Source organism: Cetorhinus maximus, chromosome 21 (genome assembly GCF_964194155.1).
Source record: "Cetorhinus maximus chromosome 21, sCetMax3.hap1.1, whole genome shotgun sequence".
Lineage (NCBI taxonomy): Eukaryota > Metazoa > Chordata > Chondrichthyes > Lamniformes > Cetorhinidae > Cetorhinus > Cetorhinus maximus.
The window spans coordinates 37,301,266-37,322,689 of NC_135899.1; the positions used below are offsets into that span (position 1 = coordinate 37,301,266).

At 43.0% G+C, this 21,424-nt stretch overlaps 3 protein-coding genes, 1 long non-coding RNA gene and 1 pseudogene across 7 annotated transcripts in view; 3 read left to right on the top strand and 2 right to left on the bottom strand.

The window, feature by feature from the left end:
* The window catches only part of LOC144695227 (uncharacterized), a 384,420-nt gene that overhangs the window by 109,123 nt on the left and 253,873 nt on the right, over positions 1-21,424 (bottom strand). The window lies entirely within an intron of this gene.
* Positions 1-21,424, top strand: part of LOC144695201 (uncharacterized) — a 193,921-nt pseudogene that overhangs the window by 92,349 nt on the left and 80,148 nt on the right. The gene's annotated exons all lie outside the window — the stretch shown is intronic.
* Positions 1-21,424, top strand: part of LOC144695271 (uncharacterized) — a 146,897-nt gene that overhangs the window by 92,346 nt on the left and 33,127 nt on the right. The window lies entirely within an intron of this gene.
* LOC144695231 (uncharacterized) overlaps positions 1-21,424 on the top strand; it is a 407,499-nt gene that overhangs the window by 92,339 nt on the left and 293,736 nt on the right. The window lies entirely within an intron of this gene.
* LOC144695296 (uncharacterized) overlaps positions 7,609-21,424 on the bottom strand; it is a 71,770-nt gene continuing 57,954 nt past the window's right edge. The window contains exon 2 of the long non-coding RNA XR_013579925.1: positions 7,609-7,872. This is a non-coding gene — a long non-coding RNA (uncharacterized LOC144695296). The remainder of the gene's footprint in view (positions 7,873-21,424) is intronic.

The following is a 21,424-nucleotide window of genomic DNA, read 5'->3' on the forward strand; positions in this document are numbered from 1 at the left end:
GTTCTTGATGGAAGCATGTAACTGCTGCTGAAGCCTTGTAAATAAAGTTTACTCTTTCTTTATGAGAAACGTGCCTGGAAAATCAAGTCCATAACAACTGGTGATGAGGATAAATTGGTTCCGGTGCTCACCCTCGCCCAGTGAATGTGAGTGTCTTGTTTTAAACAGAAGAAAGGGAAAATATACTCACCAGGCCCGACCCCTTCAACTCATCCGCAGAGGATTAGAGTCAATATTTAGAATACCTCGGTTTCTTTTTCCAAGCAAATGAAATAATGGTGGAAGAAAAAGCAAAGCAATTCTCCTAAGTGCCTGTTGGAGTAACACGTATAATTTAATCCGTAGTTTGACGGCCCCAAACTTTCCCAATTCAAAGACCTTCAGCGAATTGGTAGATCTTGTAAAGGGTCATTTTCAACTCAAACCCTCTGCAATCATGCAGATGTTCAAATTTAATTTGAGACTGAGAGCCCCGGGGGGAACCATAGTGACATACGGAGTGCAGTGGAAACAGCTAACTGAACATCATGACTTCAGGGAGATCCTGAACGATATGTTAAGGGATTGTTTGGTCTGTGGTGTGCACGATGATGTCATTCAATGACAGTATTAGCTGAAGTAAATATCGATTTTAAAAGAGTGTTGGAAATAGCGCTTGTGATGAGAAGCACCGACCAGGATTCACAGGCCTTACAGGGTGTGCAAAATGGCACCGTTTTCCAGTTAGGGCAGGAACAGACCGCTGGGCATGGTGCAAAAAACCAGGGAGTTAGCCGCAAAGTGGGAGACAGTCCCTGCTACCCGAAAACTTACAAAATATACAGGAGCCAGCTCAGCAGCAAACCTGAAAATGAATTGTTACCGATGGAAGTAACCATACCCTGAAACTTGCTGTTTTAAAGAGGTGAAGTGCCATTATTGTCATTAAAGAGGGCACATACTGAAACAATGTGAAGCAAGATTGAGACAGACTCCCAGGCAGCAAAGTAAGTGGATCCAAGTACATAATGTAGAAGAACCAGAAATGACTAATTCAGATGTTTATTCTCTATTTAACGTGAAGGTAGGAAAAACAGAGCCAATCACTGTTACTCTGCAGGTCAATGGAAAGCCTTTGATTATGGAATTGGATAGCGGTGCAACAACCACTCCGGTGGGGGAGCACACATTCAAATATTTAAATAAGGGTACTCAACAATTGAATATGGAGCAGACGTCAGCCAAATTGAAAATGTATACTGGTGAAGTTATACAAGTGAAAGGTATTACCGCTGTACCTGGTTTATTACAAACACCAGACAGCACAGCTCCCTGTGATTGTAGTGGAGGGTGAAGGACCAAGCCTTCTAGGTTGTGATTGGTTAAAACAAATTAAACTAAATTGGTCTGAAATTTTCCAGCTGAGCGCTGGAGGACTGCCAGAGCTGCTAAAGAAATATGACAAGGTCTTTCAACTGGGGAAAATCAAGGGCCTGCAGGCTAAGATCTAAGTTAACTCTGAAGAAATTCCTAATTTTTTTAAAACCAGGCCTGTGGCTTATGTCCTGAGAGAGAAGGTTGATACTGAATTAAACTGTTTGAGAAGCTAGGTATTATTCAGCTGGTTCAATTTTCGGAACGGGCAGCATCCATAGTCCCTGTCTTGAAATTGGATAAGACCATCCGCATCTGTAGATGTTATAAATTAACAGTAAACAAGGCTGCCAAGTTGGAGACATATCCTATCCCCAGGATCGAGGATCTATATGCCAAATTAGCAGGACGGAGAACTTACACTAAATTAGATATGAGTCACGCATATCAGCAGCTGGAACTGGATGATACATCCAGAGGATTTGTAACCACAAACACACACATGCCTGCCTTTTGGTGTTCCTTTGGCCTGAACGATTTTCCAGAGGATGAAGCAAGGTCTATCTGAAGTCGTGGTCTACCTGGACGACAAAGTTTCTACAGGTATGTGAAGAGAAAAAGATTGGTGAAGACAAATGTAGGTCCCTTACAGTCAGAAACAGGGGAATTTATAATGGGGAACAAAGAAATGGCTGACCAACTAAATACATACTTTGGTTCTGTCTTCACAAAGGAGGACACAAATAACATACCAGAAATGTTGGGGAACACAGGGTTTAGTGAGAGGGAGGAACTGAAAGAAATCAGTATTAGTAGGGAAATGTCGTTGGAGAAATTGATGGGATTGAAGGCCGATAAATCCCCAGGGCCTGATGATCTACATCCCAGAGTACTTAAGGAAGTGGCCCTAGAAATAGTGTATGCATTGGTGGTCATCTTCCGAGATGAGCATGTGGAAAACAGTGGCAGAATCAGACAGAGTCAGCATGGATTTACGAAAGGGAAATCATGCTTGACAAATCTACTGGAGTTTTTTGAGGATGTAACTAGTAGAGTTGATGAGGGGGAGCCAGCGTGTGTGGTTTATTTGGACTTTCAGAAGGCTTTCGACAAAGTCCCACATAAGAGATTAGTGTGTAAAATTAAAGCGCATGGGATTGTGGGTAGTGTATTGAGATGGATAGAAAACGGGTTGGCAGACAGGAAACAAAGAGTAGGAATAAACGGGTTTTTTTCTGAATGACAGGCAGTGGCTAGTGGGGTACCGCAAGGATCGGTGCTGGGACCCCAGCTATTCACAATATATATTAATGATTTAGATGAGGTAACTAAATGTATTATCTCCAGATTTGCAAATGACACAAAGCTGGGTGGGAGGGTGAACTATGAGGAGGATGCAGAGATGCTTAAGTGTGATTTGGACAAGCTGAACGAGTGGGCAAATGCATGGCTGATGCAGTATAATGTTGATAAATGTGAGGTAGCAAAATCAGGAAGGCAGATTATTATCCGAATGGCTATAAATTGAGAGAGGGGGATGTGCAACGAGACCTGGGTGTCCTCGTACACCAGTCGCTGAAGGTAAGCATGCAGGTGCAGCAGTCGGTAAAGAAGGCAAATGGTATGTTGGCCTTCATAGCGAGAGGATTCAAGTACAGGAGCAGGGATGTCTTGCTGCAATTATACAGGGCCTTGGTGAGAGCACACCTGGAATATTGTGTGCAGTTTTGGTCTCCTTATCGGAGGAAGGATGTTCTTGCTATAGAGGGAGTGCAGCGAAGGTTTATCAGACTGATTCCTGGGATGGCAGGACTGACATATGAGGAGAGATTGAGTCCCCAACTCCCCAAGAGATCATATTAACGATCAATTTCCTGGATTCTTCGACAGTCTGCGCAAGACAAATAAGAAATTGGACGAACAGTGATTCAGTCTTGTTTAGAGTATGAGACCATTGAAAGGATGGTCCCAGGACCCAGTCCCCGAAGAATTGAAGCCATTCTTCACACAAAGGAATGAATTGAGTAATCAGGATGGTATCCTCTTATAGGGTGGACGAGTCATCATTCCTTCACAAGGAATGGAACCGCTCTTAACTGAGTTGCATATTGCGCATCCTGGAATTTCCAAAATTAAAAAGCTTGTAAGGAACTATATTTGGTGGCCAGGTATAGACAATGATGTAGAAAAATGGTTAAACACTGTCCCCAGTGCCAGCAACTAAAGAAGTTGCCTGTTGTAGCCCAACTGCACCCGTGGGAATGGCCTGGTCAACCCTGGGTGAGACTGCATAAAGATTCTGTAGGTCCATTCCTAGGCACCATGTTTCTACTGATAACTGATGCACATTCCAAATGGTTAGACGAGTACGAAGTTAGATCGCTAACGTCAGGTACGACTATAGAAAGGTTACATCAGAAGTCATTGTCTCAGACAATGGTACTACATTTACTAGTGCTGAATTTCAAAGATTTGTGAGCCAAAATGGTATCAAACACGTAAAGACAGCACAGGATCATCCATTATCTAATGGATTAGCCAACAGAGCAGTTCAAACTTTTAAAGTTGGGATGCAAAAATTATCAGGAGGATCATTGGAGACTAAACTTTCATGTTTCCTGTTTCACTATAGAACAACCCCCTTCACTACTACAGGTTCAACACCTTCAGAATTACTTTTGAAGTGTTTGGGTCGTTGGTGTTGAGCTGGAAAACACTGTGATGGGGTTGAGGCAGGAGGGCAGCTGGGATTTATGAAACCATTTGAGGTGGACAACCTTGGGAGTGGTGGTAACACCCTGTGGGGCTCTCCATTGGGCCCAGAGGGCCTTCGTACGAGATTAAGCCTGGTACTTCCCAATTTGGAGAGGAAGGTGGAGAAAAGTCAAGTCAAATCAAAAAGTCGCTCATGATTTGCATAGTTGAGAGTGAGAATTTACTGTTGATGGAATAGTATTTTTACAAAACTTCAGTGGTGGATTGAGTTGGTTACCTGGTGTAATAGTTTTTGTGACTGGACCATTGTCATACGACGTAGAAACGGAGGGCTGGATCACCCGAAAACACATGGATCATTTGAGAAGAAGGGAGGTATCCCAACAAAACAATGTTCCACCTGTAACCATTGTAGAACCTCTGGTCCCCATTGTCATTGATCAACCAAGGATAGACATACCAGATGTCTCTGTTGGATTGGGTAACACTGAACTGCCTGGGCCTAAGGAGGTACCTGATGTTGCTGCGGTTCCAGAAAATGAAGATTCAGTAATTCAGAAATTCTAAAGTCGTGGAGCTATGACGTTCCACCCAGATCAAGAAACCACCTGAGAGACTGAACTTATAATTTCATAACCCATGTATATATTTGTAATATCATGAATGTGGTTGTTCTTGTAAATACAAATTTTAAAAATAAATTAAAGGGGGAGGAATGTAGTAACTGTAGCTTTAAGGAATGTTGTGACTATAGCTTTAAGACTTATTGTACAGTGTCGTATCACATGACAGTGTGAATGAGTCAGCCCAAAGCATGGGGAACCTTAGGGGTGGAGTTTGTGTCTAGCTGTGGTTCTTGTAAATAAAGTTCACTGTTTCTTATGAGAAACGTGTCTGGAAAATCAAGTCTATAACAATATTAATGACGGAGACCTTGGTGTACAGGGCACAATTTCAAAACTTGCAGGCAATACAAAACTTGGAAACTGAGGAAGATAGTTTCAAAAGGCCGTGGACAGGTTGGTGGAATGGGCGGACAAGTGCCAGATGAAATTTAATGCAGAGAAGTATGAAGTGATACATTTTGGTAGGAAGAACGTAGAGAGACAATCTAAAATAAAGGGCACAATTCTAAAAGGAGTGCAGGAGCAGAGCGACCTGGGTGTATATGTGCATAAATCATTGAACGTGGCAGGACAGGTTGAGAGAGTAGTTAATAAAACATATGGCATCCTAGGCTTTATCAATAGGAGTATAGAGTAAAAAAGCAAGGAAGTTATGTTAAACCTGTATAAAACACTGTTTCAGACTCAACTGGGGTATTGTGTCCAGTTCTGGGCACTGCACTTTAGGAAGTATGTGAAGGCATTAGAGAGGGTGCAGAAAAGATTCACGAGAATGGTTCCAGGGATAAGGAACTTCAGTCACTTAGATAGATTGGAGAAGATGGATTGTTCTCCTTGGAGGGGAAGATTGAGAGGTGATTTGATAGAGATATTCAAAATCATGCAGGGTACGGACAGGGTAGATAGGGAGAAACTGTTTCCATTGGTGGAAGGATCGAAAACCAGAGGGCACAGATTTAAGGTAATTGGAAAAAGAAGCAATGAGGAAAAACTTTTCACACAGTGAGTTGTTAGGATCTGGAATTCACTGCCTGAGAATGTGGTGGAGGCAGGTTCAATCAAGGAATTCAAAAGGGAATTGGATCATTATCTGAAAAGGAAAAATGTGCAGTGCTGCAGGGAAAAGGCAGGGGAGTGGCACTAGGTGAATTGCTCATTCAGAGGGCCAGCACAGACACAAGGGACAGAATGGCCTACTGTACTGTTATGATTCAATGATTCTATGAAAAGCAGAAGGAGCGAGATAATGATGAAGAGGAGAAGGGAGACAATGAGAAGAAGGAACATGATAATGACAATGAGCTGGAGGGAGATGGGGAATTAAGCGATTTGGGGAGTGCGCAGGAAAGTGGAGTTGAAGTCCAAGATCATCCATGATCGTTTTAAATGGTGGAGCAGGCTCGATGAGCCAGATGGTCGACTCCTGCTCCTATTTCTTATGTTCTTGTGACAAGACAAATAAGAAGAGAGGACAATAACGAGTAGGCGAGATGGAGTGAAGGAGGGAGAGATGGAGCAATGAGGCTGACACTCTAGCGCAATTCTGAGAGAGTGCTGTACTGTCAGTGGTACTATCTTCCAGATGAGTTAAACCAAGGTCCCGTCTGCCCTCTCAGGTGAATGTAAAAGATCCCATGTCACTACATCATAGAAGAGCAGGGTAGTTATCCCTGATGTCCTGGTCAATATAGATCCCGCAATCAACATCACAAAAACAGTGTGTATGAGGAAATGTGGGGATGGGGGGCTGAAGGAACTGGGTATAGGGATGAAGAAGGGAGGAATGGTGAATGAAGAAGGGAGGACGGGGGCATGGGCTTTCCTGGGAAGAGTGGGTTATTCCTCTGATATTCTGTTGGAACTTTGCCTAAACAACAGAACTTTCATGAGTGAATGAAAGCAGAATGGTTAATCAGCAGTACTGACTGAAGACAATCCCTTAAGATGTCCATTCCAGCTGACACCAGGGACTTTACCACCTTTCATAGCTTCAGGAACCCAGACACAAAGACAACACTGAAACCTGCAGGTCCAACTATAAGACCATAAGACATAGGAGCAGAAGTAGGCCATTTAGCCCATCAAGTCTGCTCCGCCATTCCATGAGATCATGGCTGATCTGATAATTCTCAATTCCACTTTCCTGCCTTTTTCCCACAACCCTTGATTCCCTTACTGATTAAAAATCTGTCTGTCTCAGCCTTGAATATAATAGTTACCACTTTAAATCAAATTGAACTTTCAGGCTGCCAGTTTACAGGGGTAAAAGCATTCTGTACACAGCCTTGGGATGTAACCCCTTAGAAACTGAATCTAATACAACAGAAATATTATAAGTTATTGTCAGTCATGGCTTAGTTTTTGCTCTCATCTCTGATCAGAAGTTGTGGGTTCAAGTCTCACTCCAGAGGCTTGAGCACTAAAGCTGACGCTCCAGTGCAGTACTGAGGGAGAGCTGTACTGTCAGAGGCACTATCTTTCAGATGAGTTAAATCAGGTTAATGTAAAAGATCCCATGACACTACGTTGTTGAAGAGCAGGAGAGCTGTACGTGATGTCTTGGCCGATATGGATCCTGCCATCAACATCACCAAAACAGATTAGTTGGTCATTATCACGCTACTGTTTGTGGGAGCTTGCTGTGCGCAAATTGGCTGCCATGTTTTCTACGTTACAACAGTGATTACATTCAAAAAGCACTTAATTGGGCTAAGCACCTTCAGACGCCCTTAGTTTGTGAAAGTTGAGATAATGTTGGGAAATGTTCTGCTTCCTGTGAACTGGCAAGTATAAACCCATTGATGGAGAAAGTAAACCAGCCACAGTGACATTGACCAATGTATTGTGTACTGGACACTTACTGCAGGCACCTGAGTGTTTCAGAGAATAGGAACACGCCATGCTGACAAATCGGTTGGTTTGGCTAAGTTAAAAAAGTGAATTTATTATGAGTTAAAAATATATACAGAAGATTGATAAAACAGCAGACAAACAACAACACAATATTCAGCTTCAACCAAACTTTGAATCAACCAAAAGAATAAATTTGAAAATGACTCAAGATCTTTCCCAGAACATGAAATGAATCTTGGAAGAGTATAAGGTGAACATATCACACTGTTATTACATCGAGGTATGATGGGCTGAGGGAACTCAGGTCTGTAGAGACTCACCCCAACTCCCTCACCATACTCAGGATAGGAGTCCTCCCAGACAGGAGAGTACAAACATTCCCCATGGTATTAGTCAAACACCCGTCACCTGAAGTGGATCTGTCTATAATTCACACCACCAACTAAAGCAGGGGAAAATTCTACCCCATATCCACTCCTGAGAGCTGGCTCACTTTACTAACACACACACACACACTCACATCAGGGGAAACTCCCTCAGAATACTACAGACAGAAGTTTCTTTAAAATCCTGTGCTTTAGTCTGACTCCCAATTCCAATGGTCAGAAATAACACCAAGTTCTGGTGCAACAGGATGCAGCTTGTTTCCATCATACACTTACAGAGTTGAAGAGATTGAAAGTGGTTTGCAAATCTGTTGCAGAGTGGACAACGACACTGCAGTCACCTGCAAACTGTAGATCATGTGTATCCATGGTGGTCAGTTTAGTTTTGGGGTGGAGGTGACTGAGATAAATGTGTTTCCCATCTAGATGGTATTTAATACTGACACCAGAGGGCAGTTGATCTTTGATGAGGTGAATAGTCACTGTCAGGTCAATTGTAAATAGAATGGGGGCTATCACACAGCCTTGCTTGACACTAGTCTGGATTTTGAAGGCTTCTGTTTCAGATCTCCCACTCAAGACATTTGCGGTCATATCATCATGAAGCAACTGCAGGATTGTGATGAAGTTTCTTGGACATCCAAATCATTGGAACACAACCAACAGGGCCTCGTGATTTAGTGAGTCAAATGCTTTGGTCACATCAATGAATGTAATGAAGAGTTCCTGGTGTTGTTCTTGATTTTTTTTTTTGGATTTGTCTGGAAACAAAGACCATGTCGGAGGCTCCACTGGAAGGTCTAAAGTCAAGTCAAAGTTCTAACTGATGTCTGTATCACTCGATCCATGTGGGGGACTGATGCCTGCTGGACAGATCATTGACTTGTTTGATAGGTGATGAACATCCATCCAGCACCAAGACATCACAAAGCCCAAAAGTCCGAGAGGAAGAAGATCAATGTCTCAACCCTAAAACAGCCCGACCGAAGAAAGGAATTCCAGATGCAGCTCATGACCCATCTGGAAAATCTACACACATCCAACTCAATTCCTGAACAGTAGAATCAAATAAAGTCAGCTGTACTAAACTCCTGTGTCCAGACCATTGGGTTTGAGCAAGGTCATCACCAGGACTGGTTCAACGAACATGATGTGCAAATATGTGACACCCCCCACTGAATGAAAACAATCAGCCTTCATTGCCTGGCAGAACAACCCAAGGTCACAACTCAAGAAGGCAGCATTTCAACATCTCAAGGCTGATTCTCAAAGACAAACCCAGAATATAAAGGACATGTGGGAAAAGAAAGCCTGAGAGATCCAACGTGCAAAGCTTTTTTGATGTCAGCCAAGCCATCAATAGACCAAGGTCAAATGGACAAAATCCCCTTTGTTCACAGGATGGTGTTTCTCTTCTTAAGGATGACAACATCATCTGTTAACGCTGGAAAGAAGATTTTGAACAACTCCTCAACCATGAATCCACAGTGACAGCTGATACCCTCCAGTCTATCCTCCAGTCTCTGTGGTAGAATCCATGGGTGAGTCACCATCAATGGGAGAGCTGCAACAAGCAATCAAACAGATGAAAAACAACAAAGCCTGTGGCCCCGATGGTATTCCAGTTGAGGTCTTCAAAGCTGGTGAACATCTGCTCACATCAAGACTCCATAAGCTCATCCTACGGGTTTGGGAAAAAAAGGGCTCCGTCCAAATTCAGGAATGTGACAATTGTAACTATCTTCAAGAAGGGAGATAAATCATGGTGCAGAAACTATTGAGATATTTTCCTCTTGTCCAGAGCACGAAGAATCCTGACACACATTCTCCTGAATCACCTACTTCCTTTGGTGAGGAAATCCTCCCAGAGACACAGTGACATCTGTGCACAAGCAGGAGATTCTATACATATTGATGTCTTCTTTTGGTGATGTTTGGTGATCTGGTCAAAGGTTAAGTTTGCCTTCCCAAAAAATTGGACTGATGGTGAGACAGACACTGCTGAGACAGACAGTGCTTTGGAACAACAGCACCCTGTGTGACCACTGGAGGATAAACAACACAGACAAGTCTCAGTGCAACAGAAGCAGTCGACCCGGTTCCAAATCTGCGTGGAGATGTCAGTGTATGGTGAGGGAGGAGGAGGAGAAGGTGAAACAATCCTGTCACACACACCCTGGAAGGGTTTGTCTCCCGTGCGTGTTCACCAATTTTCCAGGGGGTCCGACAACTGTGTGAAGGCTTCATTACAGAACTCACACTAATAGGGTTTCTCCCCTGTGTAAGTGTGTTGATGGACCAAGAGATACACTGAGTGTGTGAAAGCATTGTCACACATGTCACGCCTGAATAATTTCCCACCAGTGTGAATCCACTGGTGCTTCAGGAGATCGGAGGAGTGGGTGAAAGCCTTGTCACAAACAGCACACGCGAACAGTTTCCCCTGTGTGAATCTGTGATGGCCCAGGAGGATCAAAAATGTTACAAAAGCTTTCTGGCAAACCTCACATTGAAGTGTTACTCCCCTGTGCGGATCAGCTGGTAGAGCAGGAATTTTGATCACCTCGAGAATGATTGGTCGCACACATCAAACATGAATGGTTTCTCACCTGTATGGGTGCATTGGTGCGTGCGGAGAATCAATGACTGTGAGAATAATTTGTCATGTGCCTCACACCCGAACAGTTTTTCCCCATGTGTGAATGTGTTGGTGTATGTAGAGGCTCAATGACACCAGTAAGGATTTGTTACACACCTCGCACGTGAAAGGTTTCTCTCCTGTGTGAACGCGTTGGTGCACGTGGAGGTTCAATGACCGTGAGAATGATTTATCACACATCTTGCACGTGAATGGTTTCTCCCAGTGTGAATGCGCCGGTGCAACAGGAGTTTGGAGGAGTGGGCGAAAGCCTTCTCACAAATCTCACATCTAAAGGGTTTCTTCCTTGTGGGAATCCTCTGGTGTATTAGGAGGCTTGTAGATATTGCAAAAGCTTTATCACAAACTTCATACGTGAATGGTTTCTCTCCTGTGTGAATACGTTGGTGACTGCGCAGCTTGCATGATTTTGAGAAGGTTTTGTTGCAGATATCACAGGTAAATGGTTTCTCTCCAGTGTAACTGTGTTGCTGTATGCAGAGATATGATGGCCTAGAGAATGATTTCTTGCACACGTCACATGTAAATGGTTTCTCCCCGGTGTGAATGTGTGAAGTACACGGAGATTCCATGACTGTGAAAATTATTTGTCACACACCTCACATGTGAATGGTTGTTCCCTTGTGTGGATGCACCCGTGAACCACCAGTGCCGAGGATTGTGCGAAGCCCTTGTTACACACATCACGGCTTCGTCACTGTGTGAATGCACTCGGAGGTTCGATGAAATCGAAAATGATGTGTCACACACCTTGCACATGAATGGCTTCTCCCCAATGTGAATATGTCAGTGATTCACGAGTGTTGATGTCTGTGTGAAGGCTCGGTCACAAATCTCACACTTGAATACTTTCTCTTCCATGTGGCTGTCCTTGTGTTACAGGTGGGACAACAGGTCCACTTTGTGTGTTGGGAGATCTTATCAACCTGTGGAGCCCTCCTTACACACTTCACACTTGAACAGCCTCTCACCTGTAGGAATGAGTCAGTGGTTCATGAGCCTCAATGAATAATTGAAGCTCTCTCCACACTTGGAGCCACTCACACTCTTCTCAGCCTCACCCTGACTGATCACCCACAGCTGAACCTTCGGAAAGGTTGGTTCTGATGGAAGGCTCCACACCACTGACCAGTTTCAGGTCTGATAATATGTCAAGACTCCCCTGACTCGACCGATTTCCAGATGACGGTTTCACTGCCCAACCTTTTCAGTGTTCAGCAATGCTGTGAAGGGACTGGATGTCTTCCCACAGTTGTGCAGTTGTTCTTTGGGTGATGGTCAGGATCTATCTGCGGTGTCTATCCTCTCTGTATTTACTGGTGTAGTACGGTGCAATACTTATGTAAAACAAGAAAAAGATGCATGATTTTCTCCAGACAACGTGGCTACTTACTTTTCTCCACCGAGCTCTACTAACTTCCCAGGTGCCCTTAGGACAATGGAAAAGACAGTCGGGCGGAGTGCAAAACGGGCTATCAATTCATTATGAGCTCATCTCGTGCTTGCAAAGACCAATTTTACCCTTAGAGTTTGTTTTTAATATATAAACACTCAGGAGAAATGTTAGTTCAATGCAGATGTTGAAATTTCTCCCCTGTTTTTCAAAATTATTTGAAGAAAATATACTGGGCAGGAAGTGCTAGGAGCTAAGGAAAATCTTGCTTCAATGTAGCTGATTGAAGGGTTCTGGTTTATCCTGGGAAATTAGATGCACTGCACTCGCTCAGACTGCACATCCCAAATTCAGTTATCAGTCACAGCACTGGGCAAAACTATCAAACGGAAGTCCAGGTTTTTGGGAAAGCCGAGGCCTTCAAGTAAAATCTTCAAAGACATTTCAAGAAATGTGGCTCCAGCTGAATTGCTGTGGAGATTACAGAGATAGGGAGAGACAAGGCCATGGAGAGATTTGAAAACAAGGATGAGAATTTTAAAATTGAATTGCTACGTGACCAGGAGCCAATGTAGATCAGATAGCTTAGGGGTGATTGGGGAATGGGTCTTGGTGTCAGTTAGGACATGGGCTGCAGAGTTTTGGAGGAGCTCAAGTTTACAGTGCAAGATGTGACAGCAGCCAGGAGAGCATTGGAATAGTTGAGTCCAGAGTTTACAAAGGTATGGACAAGAGTTTCAGCAGCAGATGAGCTGAGGTAGGACGTCACTGGTCTCTCCTGTGAGTGGAGCTTGCACCTCTTCCTATGCATCATGTCCTGATTCCTGACCAACATAGGGAAACGACAGTGAGAGCCAGGGATGGTAACAGAGAACCCTGCATAGAATCATAGAATAGTATAGCACAAAAGGAGACTATTTGGCCCATTGAGTCTGTGCCAGCTCTTTTGAAGAACAATCTAGTTAATCCCACTTCCCCGCTCATTCTCCTTATCCCTACAATTGTTCCTCTTTTCAAGTGTTTCTCCAATTCCCTAGTGAAGGTTACCATTGAATCTACATCTACCGCCCTATCAGACAGTGCATTCCAAATACTAACCACACGTTGTGTAAAAAACATTTTCCTCCAATCACCTGATTCTTTTGCCTATTCTTTATCTGTAACTTCTAGTTATCAATCCTTCTCCCAATGGAAACAGTTTCTCTTTATTTACTCGGTCTAAACCCTTCATGATTTTAAACATCTCTAACAAATCTCCTCTTAGACTTCTCTGCTCTAAGGGAAACAATCCCAGCTTCTCTGGTCTATCCACGTAACTATAATCCCTCAATCCTGGAACATTCCAGTAAATCTCTTCTGTACCGTCTCCAAAATTCTTCATTGAACCCAGACCACCTCAGCCTCTCTCTAACAGACAGACTGAATGGACAGTCTTAATGAGCAAGACGCAATCTACAAACCAAGCAGCTGTTTTCAGTTACACAAGACAGCTGAATGATCAGGAAACAGTACAAAGCAGTGCATCATACATTTCTCTAGAAGTGTCAGCTGTGGCTCAGTTCATAGCACCCTCGCCTTTGAATCAGAAGGTTGTGGGTTCATGTCCCACTCCCGGAAACCAAGAACTGTGAATGTACTCGAAAGAGTTACATGCGATCTGTTGATAACTCGAAAGAGTTACATTTCTCTAGGTTCATGTCCCACTCCAGGACTTTGAACAAAAAAAAAGTCAAGAACTGTGAATGTACTCGAAAGAGTTACATTTCTCTACATCAAATCAGATTCCATTCACCTCCTCCCTTCACATCAATTTCAAAGCATAACCTCACTTCTGAGCACTGAGCTAGCTCTTCAGCTGGTCACAATGAACTCCAGTATTAACCTCTGGAACAGCTGGCTGTAAAACCTGAAGTAAGGACGGTCAAGTTAAACACACGAAGCTCAATATAATCCTGATCAGCCACCATGCTGTCCAGGAACAACAACAACTTGGATTTCTATAGCACCTTGTAAAAGGTCCCAAAACACTTCAAGGTGAATTATTAGACAACATTTGACAGCGAATCACATAAGGAGAGATGACCAAACACTTTTAAAGAAGGGGAGAGAGGTAGAGAGACGGAGAGGTTTAGGGAGGAAATTCCAGAGCTTAGGGCCCAGGCAGCTGAAAGCACGGCCAACAATGATGGAATGATTAAAATCGCAAATACTAAAGAGATCAAAATTGAAGGAGTGCAGAAGTCTTAGAGATTTGTAGGCCTGAGGAGATTGTCAACCTTGGCTCAGGAGGGAGCACTCTCACCTCTGAGTCAGAAGGTTGGGTTCAAGTCTCACTCTAGGACTTGAATATTGAGGCTGATGTTCCAGTGCAGTGATAAGGAAGTGTTGCACTGTCAGGGGTGCTGTCTTTCAGATGGAATGTTAAACTGAGGCCCCTTTAGGTCTCCCTGAGGTGGGTGTAAAAGATCCCATTACACCATTTTGAAGAACAGGGGAGTTATCCTTGGAGTCCCGATCAATATTAATCCCTCAATCAACACCACTAAAAAACATATTATCTGGTCATTATCACATTGCTGTTTGTGGGAGCTTGCTGTGTGCACATTGGCTGCCACATTACAACAGTGACCACACTTCAAAAATACTTTATTGGTTGTAAAGAGCTTGGGGGCATCTGGTAGTCATCACAAAGTATACAGAAATAGATATGTATAACATATAAACAGAGTTCACTCAGCCCTTCGCTCCTTATATAGAATCTGTTTTGGTTTTCTGACTCTTGCTTTACAGACATTTAGAAAAAAATTACATTCTTGATCGTGCATCAGCAATTATATTATCTTTTCCAGCAATAATTTATTTTAAAACAAAACTTCTTTTAGCAAGTTGCAAGTGCTGGTTAACATGCAATTGTAATCACGAAGTATAACTATCTATCTCTTCCGAATGAATTCCACCAGCACGCACACAGACAGAAACACACACACAAACAAAGGGCGAACAGATAGTCTGTCTGTAGAGCTGAGCTTTGGAGGCTGGGCATTATAAAATAAAGGATAAATTCTGCAGGGTCTCAACACTGTTGACCTGGAGTTCTCTCGTGTGAAGATGGGCCACTGGTTCCGGTGGATGCCTGGAAGTTCTCACAAACTGGTCCAGCTTTGCAGGTCCAAATGCAGACCAGGCTACAGGTTGATAGCCACACACAGCTTTAGGCAAGGTAGAGAGAGAACCAGTCAAAATAGCCTTCCTTCCTCAGCTTGTTCTCCAACAAAACTGCCTTCAAAACAAGCAGGTTCATAACTTCAGTATTTTTCCTCTCTCCCATGTGATTGCCTTTTTGTCTCCCAGCCTTCCATTCATTGAAGAGCTTTGCAGTTCAAAACAACTCCTTCTCCAGTACCATATAGGTCAGGTGATTTCTTGGAAGAGTACTGTTTCTTTACAGTTCTAAACTGAACTTATAACCTTTTTAAAAAATCCCAGGTTAGCATCCTGATGTCCAGATCATGCCATGTCCTTCCGTTTTGTAAAAGAAAACTTCAGTTTTGAGAGATATAATCCTAACACAGTGCAGACAGATCCTGACCATTAGCCAAAGAAGAACAACACAACGAGGGAAGACATCCAGTCCCTTGAAACCATCATCTGGAAATCGGTCAGGTCAGGGGAGCTTTGACGTATCATCAGATCTGAAGCTGGTCAGTGGTGTGGAACCTTCCATCAGAACCAACTTTCCGAAGGTTCGGCTGTGGGCGCTCGGTCAGGGTGAGGCTGGGAAGAAGTGTCAGTGGCTCCAATTGTGGCGAGAGCTTCAATCAATCATCGAGCCTCATGAACCACTGACTCATTCTTACAGCTGAGAGGCTGTCCAAGAGTGAGGTGTGTGAGGAGGAATCCACAGGCTCATATATCTTAAAACACCTAAGGTGTACCTGTTGTTAACACAAGACAGCCACATGGAAGTGAAACCATTCAAGTGTGAGGGGTGTGGCCAAGCCTTCACACACTCATCGACACTTGTGAATCACTGATACATTCACACTGGAGTGAAACCACTCAAGTGCGCGGTGTGTGATAAACGCTTTACCCAGATATCGAACCTCCTGGACCACCAGGCAATTCACACAGGGGAGAAACCCTTCAAGTGTGAGGTTTGGAATAAAGCTTTAGTGATGGCTTCAAGGTTCCGGAGGCATCAGAGGATTCACACGAGAGGGAAACCATTCAGGTGTGAGGCTTGTAGGAAAGCTTTCACCCACTCCTCCGACCTCCTGAAATCCCTTGAGCCTGTTACCCTTTCAGTTGGATCCATAGCTGATCCGTATCTTAACTCTATCTACCTGCCTTGGTTCTGTAGCCCATAATCCCCTTGTCTAACAATAAACCTATCAATCTCAATTTTAAAATTTTCAATTGATCGCCATCCTCAACAGATTTTACAAGGGAGAGAGTTCCAGATTTCCAGTGCCCTTTTTGTGAAGTATTTGCTGACATCAACCCTGAACAGCCTGACTCGAAGTTTATTGGTATGCACCCTTGTTCTGGACTCTCCCACTAGAGGAACAGTTTCTCCTCAACTACTCTATCAACTTGTTCAATTATCTTAAACACCCCAACTAAATTATCCCTTAATTTTCTACATGCAGGGGAATGCAAGTTCAGTCTGTGCAAACAGAAAATGCTGGAAAAACTCAGCAGGTCTGGCAGCATCTGTGGAGAGAAAAACAGAGTTAATGATTTGAGTCCGTATGACTTCTTCAGAGCCATTTCCAGCATTTTCTGTTTATCATTTCAGATTTCCAGCATCCGCACTATTTTTCCTTTACCTCAGTCTGTGCAACCTGCCTCAGAATTTAACCCGTTTAGCCCCAGGAACATTCTGGTGAATCTACATTGCACTCCCTCCAAGGCCAATATATCCTTCCTGAGGTGCAGTGCCCAGAACTGAACACAGTTCTCCAGATGGGATCTAAACAAAGCTCTGTACAGCTGGAGCATAACTTCCACAAGGACACAGTTGGTTTTGGGAAGGAGAAGTTGTGGGTTATCTTTTCTCTTCAAGATGGTCTTGGAGTAAGGAGCAGTTTTGGCAGAGGAAAGCAGGACCATTAGTGCTTGATGTGGCCCATTCAGATCTGGCGATGGATGGCTAAACCAGTTGTGTAGCAGATATGCTCAAATCTTCACCCCTTGGACTTGACAAGCAGGGAGATTGACCAGGAAAGAAGAGGTTAAAAGTAATTTTGGAAAACAAGGGTGTAGAAGGTGGAAATAAGGGAGCGATTAAACCAGATTGATGGCTACAGAAGCATTGTGATGAATGGAGGTGCCAAAGGACAGAGAGTTGGGAATTAGAAAGCGCTGTCCAACTCACCTGGGGGATGAGTGTCTTCCAGGAATAGAAACTCATTGGTTCATGGACCCACATGACCACTGGATCTCTGCAACAATTGGTGGGTTTGTATGATGGAAACGAGCTCCATCCTGTGCCACTAAGTGCGGTGCCCTTTCTGACATAAGAACATAAGAAATAGGAGCAGGAGGAGGCCATTCGTCCCCTCAAGCCTGCCCCACCATTCAATAAGATCATGGCTGAACTGCCCCAGGCCTCAACTCCTCTTTCATGCCAGCTTCTCATAGCCCTCAACTCCCCGACATTTCAAAAATCTGTCCACCTCTTCCTTAAATACTTTCAGCAGTCTAGCCTCCACAACTCTCTGAGGCAGAGAATTCCAGACATTTACTACCCTCTGAGAGAAGACACTTTCACCTCTCAGTTTTAAATGAATGACCCCTTATTCTGTAACTATGTGCCCTAGTTTGATTCTCCCACTAGTGGAAACATCTTCTCAATATCTACCCTGTCAAGTCCCCTCAGAATCTTGTACGTTTCAATAAGATCACCCCTCATACTTCTAAACTCTAATGAATAAAGGCCTAACCTGTTTAGCCATTCTTAATAACTCAACCCTTCATCCCAGCAATCAGCCTGGTGAATCTCTTTTGAACTGACTCCAATGCCAATATATCCTTTCTTTAATACGGGGACCAAAACTGTACACAGTACTTCCAGATGCAACCCCACCAACACCCTATACTTCCTTATTTTTAAACTCCAATCCCCTAGCAATACAGGACAAAATTCCATTTGCCTTCTTATTTACTTGCTGCACCTGCATGTTAACTTTTTTGTGTTTCATGCACAAGAACACCCAGATCCCTCTGTGCTGCACTTTTTTGGAGTCTCTGTCCATTTAAATAATAGTTTGCAATTTGATTCTTCCTACTAAAGTGCATGACCTCACACTTCCATACATTAAACTCCAAGTTTTTGCCAACTCACTCAACCTACCTATGTCCCCTTGCAGATTCCTTATGTCCTCATCACAACATGCCCTCCCACCTATTTTTGTATCGTCAGCAAATTTGGATATATTACACTCTGCCCCCTCCTCCAAGTCATTAATATAGATAGTAACTAATTGAGGCCCGAGGACTGATCTTGTGGAACTCCACTAGTTATATCTTCAAGCCTGAAAAAGACTCATTAATCCCAACTCTCTGTCTTCTGTGTGTTACCCAATCCTCAACCCATGCTAATACATTACCCCCAATACTGTGAGCTCCTATCTTGTGCAATAACCTTTTATGTGGCACCTTATCGAATGCCTTCTGGAAATCCAAATACACTACATCCACCGGTTCCCCTTTATCAACTCTGCTTGTTATATCCTCAAAGATCTCCAGCAAATTTGTCTAACGTGATTTCCCTTTCACAAAACAGTGTTGACTCTGTTTGACTGCGTTAAGCTTTTCTGAATGTCCTGCTATTTCTTCTTTAATAATGGACTCTAGCATTTTCCTAATGACAGATGTTAAGCTGACTGGCCTATAGTTTCCTGCTTTTTGTCTCCCTCTTTTCTTGAACATTAGCAGTTTTTCAAGTCACTGGGACACTCCTGGAATCCAGTGAGTTCTGGAATATTTCAACCAATGCCTCCACTATCTCTGCAGCCACTTCCTTTAAACCCCTTGGATGCAGGCCATCATGTCCTGGTGACTTGTCTGCCTTTAGTTCCATTACTTTGTCAAATACTTTGTCCCTCGTGATAGAGACTGTTACAAGATTGTTCCTCCCATTAGCTCCTTGCTTATCTGATATCTTTGGGATGTTTATAATGTCCTCCACTGCGAAGCCCGATGCAAATTTTGGTTTAAGTTATCTGCCATTTTCCTGTTCCCCATTATCAATTCTCCAGTCAGATCCTCCAAGGGTCCTATGCTCACTTTAGCTACCCTCTTTCTTTTTATATACCCGTAGAAGCTCTTGCTGTTTGTTTTTATATTCCTTGCCAATTTACTTTCATAATCAATTTTCTCCCTCTTTATGAGCTTTTTAGTCATCCTCTGGTGGTACCTAAAAAATTCCCAATCCTCTGGCCAGCCACTAGTTTTCGTCGCTTTGTATGCCTTAGTTTTTGATTGGATACTCTCCTTGACCACCTATGTTAACCACGGGTCATTCATCCTTCTTATCGAGTCCTTCTTTTTAACCGGGATATATTTTTGCTGAGCGTTATGAAATATTAGCTTAAATATCTGCCACTGCTCATCCACTGATCTTCCGCTTAGTCTATTTTCCCAGCCCGCTTTAGACAACTCTTTCTTCGTACCTCTGCAATTGCCCTTGTTTCAGTTGAGGACACTGGTTTCAGACCCAAGTTGCTCGCCCTCAAACTGAATTTGAAATTCTACCATGTTGTGATCGCTACCCCCTAGAGGATCCTTAACTACGATATCTCTTACTGATCCTACTTCATTACACATTACTAAATCTAAAACAACCTGTTCCCGGGTAGATTCTGCAACGTATTGCTCTAAGAAACAATCCCTGATGCACTCTATAAATTTGTCTTCCATGTTATCCTTCCCAATATGATTTGTCCAGTCAATATGCAGATTAAAATCACCCATCACAATTGTAGCGCCCTTCTTATACACCTCCATCGTTTCCTGATTTATACTTTGTCCTACGGTGAGGCAGCTCTTTGGGGGCATATAGACGACTCCTGCTCGTGACTTCTTCCCCTTGCTATTGCTTATTTGCACCAAAATTGATTCCACATCATGATCAATTGCACCTATATCACTACTCACCACCACACTGATACCTTCCTTTATTAACAAAGCTACCCCGCCTCCTTTTCCTTTTTGCCTGTTTTTCCGGAACGTCGAATACCCTTGAATATTGAATTCCCAGTCTTGGTCACCCAGCTAGCACATCTCTGTAATAGCTATTGGGTGATATTCATTTATTTCTATTTGTGCCGTCAACTCATCTATCTTGTTATAAATGCTGCGTGCATTCAGATAAAGAGCCTTAAGCTTTGACTTTTTACCATTATTACTCATTTGGTCCTAATTTCTGCTGCACTCTTCTGTTTTTATTTTCTGCCCTTTCTTGTCACACTTAGATTGTTGTTCTCCTCTTCACTCTGATAGTTTCACCTTACACTCTTCGAAGATTCATTTCATGTTCTGGGAAAGATCAAGACATTTTCAAATGTTTTGTTATTTTGCATGATTCAAAGTTTGATGTAAGATGAATATTGTGTTGTTGTTTGTCTGCTGTTTTATCAATGTTTTGTATAGATTTATAACTTGCAATAAATTCACTTTTTTCAGCTAAACTGAAACTACCTGATTTGTCAGCATGGTATGTTCCTATTCACTGAAAGACTCAGGAGCTTACAGTAAGAGTCCTGTATACAATATATTGGTCAACGTCACTGTGGGCTGGTATACTTTCTCCATCACAACAAAAACAGAAAATGCTGGAAAATCTCAGCAGGTCTGACATTATCTGTGGAGAGAGAAACAGAGTTGACGTTTCGAGTCCGTATGACTCTTTTTCAGGGCTACAGAGCAGTTGAAATGTGATGAAACTTATACTGTTTAGGTTGCATTAAGGTAAGAAAGCAGAAAGCAGGACAAGGGTAAGCACTCTAAAAAGAGGAACATGAACAAGTAAGAGATGGCCCTTGTGGGGGTGAGGGAGGGGGAGGGGGTGGTGGGGAGTGGGGAAACAAGGCATTGAAAATGGGATAAAAAGGGGGAGATAAAACAATTAATAAATGAATGAAAATACAAATGAATAAAAATAAAAATGTGGGTCAAAAATAAAAATGAATTTTGAAAAAAGGGTTAAAAAGGGGGGGAATAGGGCCCTAGTTATGCCTGTCTTTTTATGGGGTAGGTGGAACATTCCTTGTTCCAGTCCTACCCAGGTCCCCTCTCACAACTCTTTTCTCGGTACATTGATGACTGTTTCAGTGCCGCTTCATGCTCTCGTCTGGATCTGGAAAAAATTACCAATTTTGCTTCCAATTTTCACCCCTCTATCACCTTCACATAGTCCATCTCCGATACTTTCCTC